Genomic DNA, 12,706 nt, shown 5'->3' with positions numbered 1-12,706 from the left:
TAGGCAGGAACTTGGGATGTGTATGGAAGACCACTCGGTCATGAAAGTTTTGTGTAGGGCAGGTATGTAACCAAGGCCTGAAGTTCACTAACCCTGCGAGCTGAGGTGATCGCCACCAGGAATAGAATTTTCCAAGTGAGAGAGACTTCAGATCGCAGGAGGCGCATAGGCTCAAAGGGAGGTCGCATGAGCCGTGCTAACACAATGTTGAGGTCCCAGACCACAACAGAAGGCTGGAGGGGGGCTTCAATTGAAGCAGGCCCCACATAAAGCGACCTATGGGCTGAACAGAGATGGGCGTGCCAGTGACAGCTTGACAGTAAGCACAGACGGCGCTCAGATGGACCCTGACCGAAGTGGTTTTAAGCCCAGCCTTGGAGAGGTGCCACAAATAGTCCAAGAACCTCAGAATGGGGCAGGTGAATGGATCTAAGTCATGTCCCTCACACCAGACAGAAAACCTTCTCCACTTCAAATCGATAAGACTTCCTGGAAGCAACCAGCACCTGAGACATGTTTGTCAGATAGGTCCAGCGACTGAAGGACTAGGCATTCAACCTCCAGACTGTTAAGACTAATGCCTGGAGGTTTGGATGGCGCAGCCTGCCACGATGCTGCGTTATCAGATCAGGCACAGTCCCCAGACTGATAAGATCTCTGATCGACAGGTCTTGGAGAAGTGGGAACCAGACTTGCCTGGGGCCAGTACGAGGCCATGAGGATCATGGTCCCCAGTCTTGCTGGAGCTTCAAGAGAGTCCTTTATGATTAGCAGGAGGAGAATATGCATACAGGAGACCTGTTCCCCAATGACAGGCAAAGGTGTCCATTGCTGGAAATCAGTCTGTCCTGAACAGGGAACAGAAATTGCTCACCTTGCAGTTGCTTGGGGAGGCATAGACATCCACATCCAGAGTTCTCCACTGGTGGAAAATCCAGGCTTCCACTGCCAGATCCAGGAACCATTCGTGTGGTTGAAACGCATGGCTCAAGCGGTCCGCCATCACATTGAGTGATCCGGTTAGATACATTGCTCGCAGGGACATTCTCTGTGCCAGAGCCCAGGACCAAATCTGCACCGCCTCGACAGAATAATGACCTCGTTCCTCACTGCTTTTTGTTGTACCACATTGCTACCTGATTGTCTGTTCAAATAAGGACAGCTTTGTGGGACAAGTGGTCTCGAAACGCCCAAAGAGCGTAACGAATTGCCCGAAGCTCCAGGAAGTTCATCTGGCATAGAGATTCCTGAGACATCCACCGTCCCTGCGTGTGGAGGTTGTCCACATGGACCCACCACCTGTGGGAGGGGGCCCATGTGGTCTTAACTACCTGAGGCAGGGCAGCCTGAAAAAGGATCCCCTGCTTCAGACTGGAGAGGTTCTCCCACCAGGACAGGGAGACTTGCAGAGGTGGCGTGATGAAGACACGTGCCTTGAAGTCCTGGCACACCCTCCTGCCATTGCGATTGTAATATCCATTACGCCCCGTACAAGCAAAGGTGGGCCAACAGAGTGACATGGACAGAGGCAGTCATGTTGCCCAACAGACGAAGCAGCAGGCGAGCAGGAACCTGCTGCGCACTGAGCTTGCCAGCAAGGACAGGGCAAGAGCCCAATCGCAGAGCAAGAACGCTTTTGCCTGACTCCTATAAAGTCCAGATGGTCAGAGGTGCGACTTTGGGTAGTTGATGAAACCTCAGAGATCGAAGCACTCGCATGGTAAGATTCAGGGTGTGCAGTGCTCCCTGCTGGGAGGCGCTTTTGACCAGCCAATCGTTTAAGTAGGGGAACACATGTATCCCCTGACGTATGAGGTGCGCCACCACCGTTGTCAGGCACTTGGTGAAGACCCGAGGGGCTGAGGCCAAACCAAATGGCAGTACTCGATATTACTAATCAGCCTGCCCCACCACAAAGCGAAGATACTTCCTGTAGTTTGGGAAGACCACAATGTGGGTGTAGGCATCCTTGAGATCAAGGGAGCAGAGTCAGTCTCCTCTTCTGAGGAGCAGGATCAGGGTTCCCAGAGACCATTTTGAACTTTTTCCTCTGAAGGAATTTGTTCAAAGCTCTGAGATGGGGACTGGGACATAATCCTCCAGTTCTCTTTGGTATCAGGAAAGCCTCGAGTAGAACCCTCGGCCCTGTTGACGGAGTGGAACAGGTTCTACTCACTCCTGCCATTAGAAGGGTGGACAGCTCTGTCAGAAGTATTTTCGGCAGAGTGGACGAACCCCATGATGGACATGGGGAATCCGCAAGGACGTCCCTGAAATTAATCAGATATCCCTGGTGAATGATTGCTAGAACCCACCGGCCTGGTGAAATGTGCGGTCAGCAGTGGGCAAAGTAGAGCAGATTAACTCTTACAGGGGGCCATGATGCCAAAGGCATGGTGGATTGACAAGCTCCCTTGATTCCAGTCAAAAAGCCATGGCGAGGGTCTGCAGGGGTATGGGAGGGGGGGCTGGCGAGGACAACCCCTGGAACTAGTGTGGTCCAAGTCCAGTATGGTAATACTTCCTTTGCAGATAGAAAGATTTTCTCGAGCTTTGTTGAGAGGCCTTCCTGATGGAGGATGGTGGATTGGAACCACTAACAATAGCTGTTGAAGGGTCTCATGATGATCCTTCAATTGGGCTACCACATCCCTGACCTTGTCCCCGAAGAGATTCTCTCCTGTACAGGGCAAATCAGCTAGCTTCTCTTGGAGTTCCGAACGAAGGGTCGCTTTGGTGGTGGCACAGCAGCTGCCAATGCCATACCATATCCAGAGCTGTGCACTGACGGCTACGGTGATGGTACTTTTGGGATTTCCCATGATGCTTGGCCCAGTTCTTTACCCGTGCCAAGGATGCTGAAGATCCTGATGCCTTTGAGAGCAGAGACATCGGAGACGGCCTATCACTGGCTCCTCTTTCTTGGGATGATCCTGCTAGGGATGTAGAGAGGGACAAGGAAATCTACAAGCTCCCCTCAGCCTCTGGGTGTCTACGTCCCCGATGCCAGCATGGATGGAGTAGACTTTAGCACCAAAAACTCCATTTTATACAGTCGAGCACAACAACCTTCCGGGGGGGGGGGGTGGTGTGTGTGTGTGTCATCTGATTGCACAACTGACACCGTCTGATGTCTGCGATGCCCCCAGGCAGAGGATGCCTACCTCATGCAGATCAGTAATCAACATGGTCTGCAGGTACTGTGGGCACCGCAGAAAACTAGACACCATGAAAAACAACCAGCGAGCAGTTGATGGCCAGTGGCCACTGAGAAGCAACACCTTGGGAATCGACCGCAAGTAGGCAAAAAGAGAAAACCTACCATGCCAAAGGGACATCAGACGCTGAAACATTGAAGAGCAGAGCTCCAAAACCACGAGGCAACTAACACTGTGGAAAAGAGACTGAAGAGGGACCCTACATGGACACACGGATAATGGCATGCTGGGCATGCTCAGTGTGCTAGTTTCTAGAAACGTTGACAAAAGTTTTCCATGCCGGGCTCTGATGATGTCACCCATCTGTGAGGATTACCATCCTGCTTGTCCTAGGAGAACATATTCTTTGGCCTGGTTAAATCAGGACATCTATACTACCAGAGTCCCCATTCTATTTGGTGCCAGAAAAACCAGAATGCTTTGGAATTCTTCAGAGTCTGCATCAGATCTCAAAGGAATGCCTCACTTGTCTATCAACATCTTGCTGAGATCCCACAACTCTGGGAACCAACATATTCCTACTGAGGAAGTCATCATAGACCAGGGGTGGACAATTCCAATCGAGGGCCACCAATTAAGTTTTCAGGATGTCCCTAATGAATATGCATATGAGAGATTTTCATGCATACTGCCTGAACTGTATGCAAATGTGTACCATGCATATTCATTAGGGATTTCTTAAAACTGAACTGGTTGGTAGCCCTTGAAGACTGGAAATGCCCTCCTTGGCATAGAGATTCATCACTCAATATGAGCCACCAAAATTTGCAGGAAATATTGTTCCACTAAATGGAACAGAAGCTTTGCCTCCTTGAACACTTCTGAGCTTCAGGTGCCCCATTGCCTATATATATAAGCTACTGCTCTGGCATTCTCTGACTGCACCCAAATTACCGCTCCCTACACTAAAGGTAGTATGGGAGTGGAGCAAACAGCTCTGGTTTCTAACCGGTGATGGACCATAAGGCCTCCCACTTTCAACCAAAGAGTTTGAGCCACCTGAATTGACATAGGGCTCCATGACCCACCTAGCCTGTGTGTCTGATGTGACCAGAAACCAAATGGGTGGCTCTAGACTCATCCCCCTATAAAGTTTCAAGAGAACCACCCACCAAAATTGGCTCTCCCATATGGTCAATAAAAGAGTAAGGCAAACTCTGCAGTCTCGCAATTGTAAAGACCAATAAGACAGAAGTACGTAAGACTCATGAGGCTTTGTCAACAGAACCAAATTCAAAGATGCAGTTATAAAATACAGAAGCTGAAGATAATCCCAGCCTAGGGGCTCTTAGAGAAAAAACTTGTACCTGACTCACTAATTTGGATATTCTCTCTTCTGACAAGTAAATCTATCCTACTTTGGTATCAAAATGAGCTCCTAAATATTACACAGTGAGACAAAACCAAATTGCTCTCCATTAAACTCATAACCCAGTGAAAACCTTTTATGAACTGTTCCACTCTGGTGAAAACAGCTTGGTATTCCTAGAGGGACTGGTCTTATTAGCTAAACGTCAAGATAAATGACACTTTTTTCACAAGAAGGCTGCAACCACCTCCATTACCATGATGAAGATCCTTGGCACTATTGCAATGTCAAAGAGGAGGGATCTGAACTGAAAATGCTTTCCTGTAATGCAAAAAATGTTTGTCAATAGGAATAAGAAAATAGGCCTCAGAAAGATCTAGAGACAAATGTACTTGGACCTGCCTCACTGCCACAATTATGGAATGAAGAGATTCCATACAGAAGTGAAATATCTGAAGCCATTTGTCGACCCCCCTTTCAGGCTGAAGGACCTGTCCCTTTGGAACCACAAAGTAAATGGAGCACACACCTTGCATGGCACCCAGGCCCATGGCTTGAAAACCATGAGGCCTTCCCAAAATAGTCTACTGCAATCCTTTTGAAAAGTGACATGCAAGACAACACAAAAAACATGTTGGTAAAGGGAATGGCAAGTTCTAAGGAGTAACTGTTCTATATAACTTCCAGAGAGCACTCCTGGTAATACCTTTGAAGGTGATCACCTACTTTGCCTACCACAGACAGACTCACCAACCCTTATTGGGTGGACCAAAAGGCACCTGTGGACTTGTGACTGCCATTCCTTAATCTTCTGGGTTCATGAAAACTGAATCCTTTCGCTAAAACTTACCACTTGTGAGAAGACTATTTTCCTCATCTGTATCTTCTGGCCTCCCTCAAAAACATGAACTTCTATGGGCTTGGGAGCCCATACAAACTCCATCCTCAGCTTATGCAGCTTTGCTTCCACTAGATCTTAATCAATAACTTACCAAATAACTTCCCCTTTAAAAGGAAGCTTGCTAAGATGGGCCTTAGATGCAGTATCTGTCACTCAGTTTTGTAGCTACCGGTATAAATCTTAGAACTGCAACAGACTACTAATCTATAAGAAATCCTGAAGAGGTCATACAATGCATATGCCAAAAGGACATATGTATCTCCAACTCTTCTGTTCCCCTGGAATCCATGGGAGACCTCGGAGGGGAGGTCCATCCACCAGCACCTTTTTTTAAATTTAGATTTATATTCTGTCTTTCAGCCACTTCAAAGCAGATCTTGAGAATCTAGGGCACATTGGGGAAAGGCAGCGATCAAGCATAGGGCCCTACCACATAGGACCCAGGGCCCCTTTCTCATCAGAACTCTGCACTGGAGGCCCAGTGCCAGACCATTATGAATTCTGGAGATAACACCCTGGAGAAGAGATGGACTCCTCTCACCTTCCAGCAATAGCACTGGAAGTCCTTTTGGGGCAAATGTCAGCCAGATCAATAGGCGCCATGAGCAGGAACAAGCCATAAGAAACCAAAATGGTGGCTGTTCCTGCAGCAGCTCGTGCCTCCACTGAAGACAAAGAAGAAACTGTCCCCCACAGGGATTTGTGAATTGCCAGCTTAACACTCATGGGGGTGACAAAAGCTCTGCCAGAGAAAATTTCTTAAGCCATCTTTCCTGATGCAGAATCTGTGTCAACACATGTGGTACAGTAGGAACCAGCCATGCTGCCAATGTGTTGGCTCTTCAGTGTCTCTCCTCTGCCATACTGTCCCCCCGCCAGTCAGCTGCATGTCTATCTCCACCACAAAAAGAAAATGGAACTGGAGCACCTGCCAGGAAAAAATAGGAGGATACAATCCAAGCCCTGAAGCCACCCATTAAAAATTGGTACCCCTGCAGCCGACTCACCCCTTCCTCCTGCCTGCCAGGCTCCTCCAGCAGTGGATGCAACAGCTTTAAACAAAACAAAACAAAAAAAAGCCTTCAAACCAAAAGAAAGGGGAGGAAAGTGAATGGGGATCTCCAAGGGATCAAACACCTGAGACAACTCTTGCCCAGAAGCTTCCCTCCTTAAACTCAGCCAGGCCATGAAGAAATACGGGTAGCAGTAAAGGAAAATTAGTTTCTTACCTGATAATTTTCGTTCCTGTAGTACCAAGGATCAGTCCAGGACACCTGGGTTGTGACTCCGCACCAGTAGATGGAGACAGACTAAAACTTGTGGGCGGAGCCATATATGCCCCTGTGCCAGTCACAGCCCCTCAGTCATACGTAATGTCAAAGTAGAACACAACCAGAGAACTAAACTATCTATAAACCGCTAATAGAACGTGGAAAGAAACACCCCTCCTGGAAACGGACTCTCCAACCGAGAGAGCTAAACAAGCGGAACAGAATAATTCAGAACAAGAGCGGACTCTCCATTACTTCAGCGCAGCACTGCGGGCGGGATCCTGGACTGATCCTTGGTACTACAGGAACGAAAATTATCAGGTAAGAAACTAATTTTCCTTTCCCTGTACGTACCAGGATCAGTCCAGGACACCTGGGATGTACCAGAGCAAACCTAACGAGGGTGGGAAGCAGAGAGTCCCGCTCGGAGTACCCTCTCTCCAAACCCTCCGGAATCGGTAGCCCGGACATCCAACCGGCAATGCCTGATAAAGGTATGTAATGACTTCCAGGTAGCCGCCCTGCAAATCTCTTGAGGCGACACCTGCGAAGCTGCCGCCCAAGACGCCGCTTGAGGACGAGTCGAGGGAGCCCTAAGGCCCGCAGGAAGTGGTTTTCCCCCGTACCAAGTACGCCGACCCAATGTCCTCTTTGAGCCAACGGGCGATCGTTGTGCGTGACGCTGCGGCCCCTTTCTTTGGACCAGAGAACAGGACAAACAGATGATCTGTGACCCGAAACGGATTAGTGACCTCCAGATATCGAAGGAGGGATCTCCGCACGTCAAGCTTCCGTAAATCCCTTTCTTCTGGATCGGAGGACTCCCTTCCCGCGAAAGCGGGCAACTCCACCGATTGATTCACGTGAAAAAACGACACAACTTTCGGAAGAAAGGAGGGAACCGTCCGCAAAGAAACTCCGGAATCCGAACAACGCAAGAAAGGTTCCCTACAGGACAGGGCCTGTAACTCGGAAACACGCCGTGCCGAGGCAATCGCTACCAAGAACGCCGTTTTTTTTTTTTTAAAAGTGAGATCCTTAAGAGTTGCGCGTTTCAAGGGCTCAAACGGCGCCGTGCAGAGAGCGGAGAGAATCCAATTGAGGTTCCAAGCCGGACAAGGGAGACGCAATGGAGGGCGAAGGTGCTTAGCACCCCGAAGGAAACGAGAAATATCCGGATGAAGCGCCAGGGACGTACCACGGACCTTACCTCGTAAACAACCAAGCGCCGCTACTTGGACACGTAGAGAACTGCACGCCAGACCTTTGGCCAGACCTGCCTGGAGGAACGCCAGAATGTCGGAGACCGACGCCGAAATGGGGTCCACCCCACGCTGCACGCACCATTCCTCAAAGACCACCCAGACTCGGACATAAGCCAGAGACGTCGACTGTTTCCGGGAACGCAGCAACGTAGCCACCACCGCATCTGAGAAACCTTTTCTCTCCAGCCGCGTCCTCTCAAAAGCCATGCCGCGAGACAGAAGCGATCCGCATCCTCCAAACAGACAGGGCCCTGACGGAGTAGGCCCGCCATTCCTTGGAGCCGAAGGGGAGCTGCTACCGCCAGCTGGACGAGGTCCGCAAACCACGGCCGGCGCGGCCACTCCGGTGCCACCAAGATCACATTGGCCGGGTGCAACTCTATGCGCCGTAGAATCTTGCCGATCATCGGCCACGGGGGAAAACACGTAAAGCAGCACATCCGTCGGCCAGGGAAGCACCAACGCGTCGACGCCTTCTGCCCCCCGTTCTCGACGTCGACTGTAAAAATCGCGGGGGCCTTCGCGTTGTGCCACGTGGCCATCAGATCCATGTGGGGCACACCCCACGTTTCGCAAATGAGAAGGAACGCTGCGTCCCCCAGCTCCCACTCTCCGGGATCTAGGCGCTGACGGCTGAGAAAATCCGCCTGCACGTTGTCGACTCCCGCAATGTGAGATGCTGCTATGTTGCTGAGATGCAGCTCCGACCAGGCCATCAAGCGCTGAGCCTCCTCCGCTACCTGGGGGCTCCTTGTCCCGCCCTGGCGGTTGAAGTATGCCACGGTGGTCGCATTGTCCGACAACACTCGGACTGCCCTTCCCCGCAGCAACGGCAGAAAAGCTTGCAGGGCCAGACGGACCGCTCTGGTCTCCGGGCGATTGATAGACCACTGGGCTTGTGACACTGACCATAGGCCTTGGACCGAGCTCCCTAGGCAGACCGCTCCCCAACCGGAGAGGCTTGCATCCGTGGTAACCACTATCCAATCGGGCACTAGAAGGGAGACTCCAGAAGACAGATGACTGGGATCCCGCCACCAGAGCAGGCTGGACCTCTCCTCCGAGACCGGCTTCCAGCGGGACAGTAAGGACGACGGTAATGGTCGCAGATGAGCGAACGCCCAGGGCACCAGTGCTAGCGTTGAAGCCATAGACCCTAGGACCGTAAGGTAGTCGCAGACCCGCGGTTGGCGGAGAGACAATAAGCGCCTCACTTGAGATTGCAGTTTGCATACCCGGTTGTGCGACAGGAACACCTTGCCCTGTTTCGTGTCGAACACCGCTCCCAGATATTCCAAGGTCTGCGTGGGGGCCAGATGACTCTTTTTGAAGTTGACCACCCATCCTAGGGAATGCAGAAGATGGAGGACCCTGGCCACCGCCATCCGACACTGATCCTCGGACTTCGCCCGAATCAACCAATCGTCCAGATAAGGATGGACCAGGAGACCTTCCCGGCGCAACTGCGCTGCCACCACCACCATCACCTTTGTGAATGTACGGGGGGCCGTCGCGAGCCCAAACGGGAGCGCACGAAACTGGTAATGCCGTCCCAGAATGCAGAACCTGAGGAAGCGCTGGAACGATGGCTGAATGCCTATGTGAAGATACGCCTCCGTGAGATCCAGGGAGGCCAGGAACTCGCCGGACAGAACCCGCGGCTATGACGGAGCGAATCGTCTCCAGTTTGAAGTGAGGAACGCGAAGGCATCGGTTTACCCCTTTGAGATCCAGAATTGGTCTGGACGTGCCGTCTTTCTTTGTGACGATGAAGTAGATGGAATAACGGCCCTTGCCTGTTGGCCGACCGGGACGGGGGAAATAGCCCCTAAGCCTTCCAAGCGTCGGATGGTGTCTAGCACCGCCACCTTCTTCTCGGGGGTCTTGCAGGGCGAGACGAGGAACTTGTCCCCTGGAGTGCGAGCAAAATCTAACGCGTAGCCGTGTCTTATCACGTTGAGGACCCACAGGCCCGACGTTACACCGGCCCATCTCTTGAAAAAAGACATCAACCGCGCCCCGACGTTGGGAACGGAGTGCTGGGGCTGCGGCGGGAGATGGGCCGACCACCTTTCATTGTGAAGACTTGGCCCCTGTGATCGCCAGGGGTCCGCCTTGCCGTCCGAAGCGCTTCCCCCGAAAGGAATGCTGTTGCCACTGCGGGATACGGGAGGAAAAAGACCTGGATCTAGCCTCGGGCAGCCTGAAAACCCTGTTTTCCCCCAGGGACATCATTAAATCGTCTAATTCCTTGCCAAACAGCAACTTACCTTTGAATGGTAGCGCCCCAAGGTGAGCCTTGGAAAAGCCGTCCGCCGCCCAGTTGCGTAGCCACCGGAGGCGACACGCCGAAACAGCAGCCACCATAGATCTCGCCGAGGTGCGCTGCAGATCGTGGAGCGCATCTGCGCCATAAGCTATCGCCGCTTCCAACTTATCCGCCTGCGCTGCCTCGCCTGCAGAAAAATCCGCATTGGCTTGAAGAACCTGAGCCCAGCGCAAGCTAGCTCGCATCGCGAAAGTCGTGCAGATGGCGGCTCGTACTCAGAGCGCGGAGACCTCGAAAATATTCTTAAGCTGAACTTCCAGCTTCCTGTCCTGAAGATCCCTGAGGGCTGTCGCTCCCGTGACTGGGATGGTGGATCTCTTCGTTACCGCAGAAACCGCTGAATCCACCTTGGGCAGTTTGAGACGGTCCAGCGCATCCTCCGGGAGCGGGTGAAGCTTGTCCATGGCTTTGCTGACCTTCAGACCCAATTCTGGAGTGTCCCATTCACGAAACAGGATGTCCGTGAAGAAAAATGAAACGGAAAAGCAACTGCCGGGCCCGTGAGGCCTATCAGGACCGGATCCATGTTCGCCTCCTGCCGAACCACTACCGGAGGGGCCTCTATTCCCCGCTCTTGGAGAATGGCTGGAATTAGGGGCGGCAGTTCCTCCCTGCGGAAGAGCCGGACCACCTTGGGATCGTCTCCCTCCACTGCCTGTGATCCTTTTCCTGCGCCGGACGGAGCGGATCCGTCCGCTGCCACCTCATCGGCCCCCTGTTGGGGCTCTTCAGTGGAATCAGTGTCCGAACCAGTGGAGGAATCTGAGTCTGCCTCCTGTGGGACGCCACGCGGAGGCCGTTTTGCCTTCGAAGTGCTCGGGGGCACCTCCGCAACCCCCGATGGCCTCTTGGACTTCTTCAGCCGTGGAGCCTTGCGGGATTCCCTCCGGCCGCGCTTGCTCTTCTTATATTTCAGGACTTTGAAAACGAACAGGAAGAAACTTCAGCGGGACTCCCCGGGGACCCCGGGTCCCCCGAGGGACCCCTCTCCGTCGCAATTCGCTGAGGAGAAAACGCGGGGGGCAGGGCTGCAGGCCCTGCCGTTTCCCGCGCCATTTCGCGGCCCGTGGCCAAAATGGCCGCCGCACCCGCCCTGAGCGGGAAAAGCTCCTAGGGCTTCTCTATCGTGGCCCCCCGCTCAGCGGCGCTCGCGCGGGTCGCGACCGAGCCCCCCGAGTCGCCCCGGACGACCCCTCATCGCCCGGGATGCAGGCCGCGCAAAGGCCGTTGCGTGAGAGACGCGCGCGCGCCGAGCCGCAGGCCCGGCAAATCGAACCGCGAGGCATGCCGGCGAAAACGGCGCGAAGACGGGGAGCAACGGCAGGTAAGCAAAATAAAATTAGTGCGAACGGCCTCCCCCCTGTCAGCGGCGCCCCCCCCGAGAGCGGCGACGCAAAGAAACAAGAGAGCCGGCTCACAATAAAAAAACACTTTTTTTTTTTTTTTTTTACACAAAAAAGGCCTGTCGCTGACCAAGGTCCTGGAGCCCTAATCCAGCAGGGGTGAGAAACCGGGCTCCCCGGTGTCACCCCTGACGCTGCTACTTGGAATAGCCGGGTCCTCGACCCTAGCAGCGGCCTCAACCGGGGGAGGGTAGTCCCCTCAGGACCTCTCAACCCCCCTGGGAGGCAGGGCGGACGGGACGTCAGGGACAATTTAGTAAAAGAACCCAAATAAAACGCCTTATCCTAAACTGGCCTAAAATCAAGAAAAATATAACCAACCCTGAAGGAATACCAGAACCAGGGCAGGAAGGAGCTGTGACCGCACCTGCACCATCTACTGGAGACAGAGTAAGACTGAGGGGCTGTGACTGGCTCAGGGGCATATATGGCTCCGCCCACAAGTTTTAGTCTGTCTCCATCTACTGGTGCGGAGTCACAACCCAGGTGTCCTGGACTGATCCTGGTACGTACAGGGAACAGGGCTTGTTGAACCTGGCCCATATCCACTCGACAAGTGAAATACAGTGGCTCAGAAGTACTGTTGCCATAAAAGTGTACTAAATTCTTGCTCAACCAGAATAAAAACAAAAACTCATGCCTCAGCAGTGAAGCAGAGGATCTGTTCCACCAGAGAAGGGCAAAGGAGAAAGCCTGGGAGCTAGAGATCCTGTTGTACAAGTCCAATACTGCTATTATCTGCTGGAGACAGAATACTGGCACTTTCCTCTGCTGAACCACAAGTAACAGTGATGGTCAAGTAAAAAGGTGTGCTGTTTCCATCTGCTAGTAGGCAGTATAAACTCACATCTGGACTGGTCTAGCAAGATAAGGGTTTTTTTTTAAATATAAAGTGGAAGTATATCTTATATTTAGCTCACCTTCTGCTTGGGTCAAAAAAGTCTGGGCATTCTGGGGGCATGTTCCTATGGAGTTTCCTTAGAAAATATCAATGGGGAAATGTAGTGGTG

At 52.4% G+C, this 12,706-nt stretch overlaps 1 protein-coding gene across 1 annotated transcript in view; it reads right to left on the bottom strand.

The window, feature by feature from the left end:
* CNOT1 (CCR4-NOT transcription complex subunit 1) overlaps positions 1-12,706 on the bottom strand; it is a 987,642-nt gene that overhangs the window by 288,616 nt on the left and 686,320 nt on the right.

This window comes from Rhinatrema bivittatum, chromosome 7 (genome assembly GCF_901001135.1).
Source record: "Rhinatrema bivittatum chromosome 7, aRhiBiv1.1, whole genome shotgun sequence".
NCBI lineage: Eukaryota > Metazoa > Chordata > Amphibia > Gymnophiona > Rhinatrematidae > Rhinatrema > Rhinatrema bivittatum.
The sequence above is the reverse complement of the archived record's forward strand: the minus strand, read 5'-3'. Positions and strand labels throughout refer to the sequence as shown.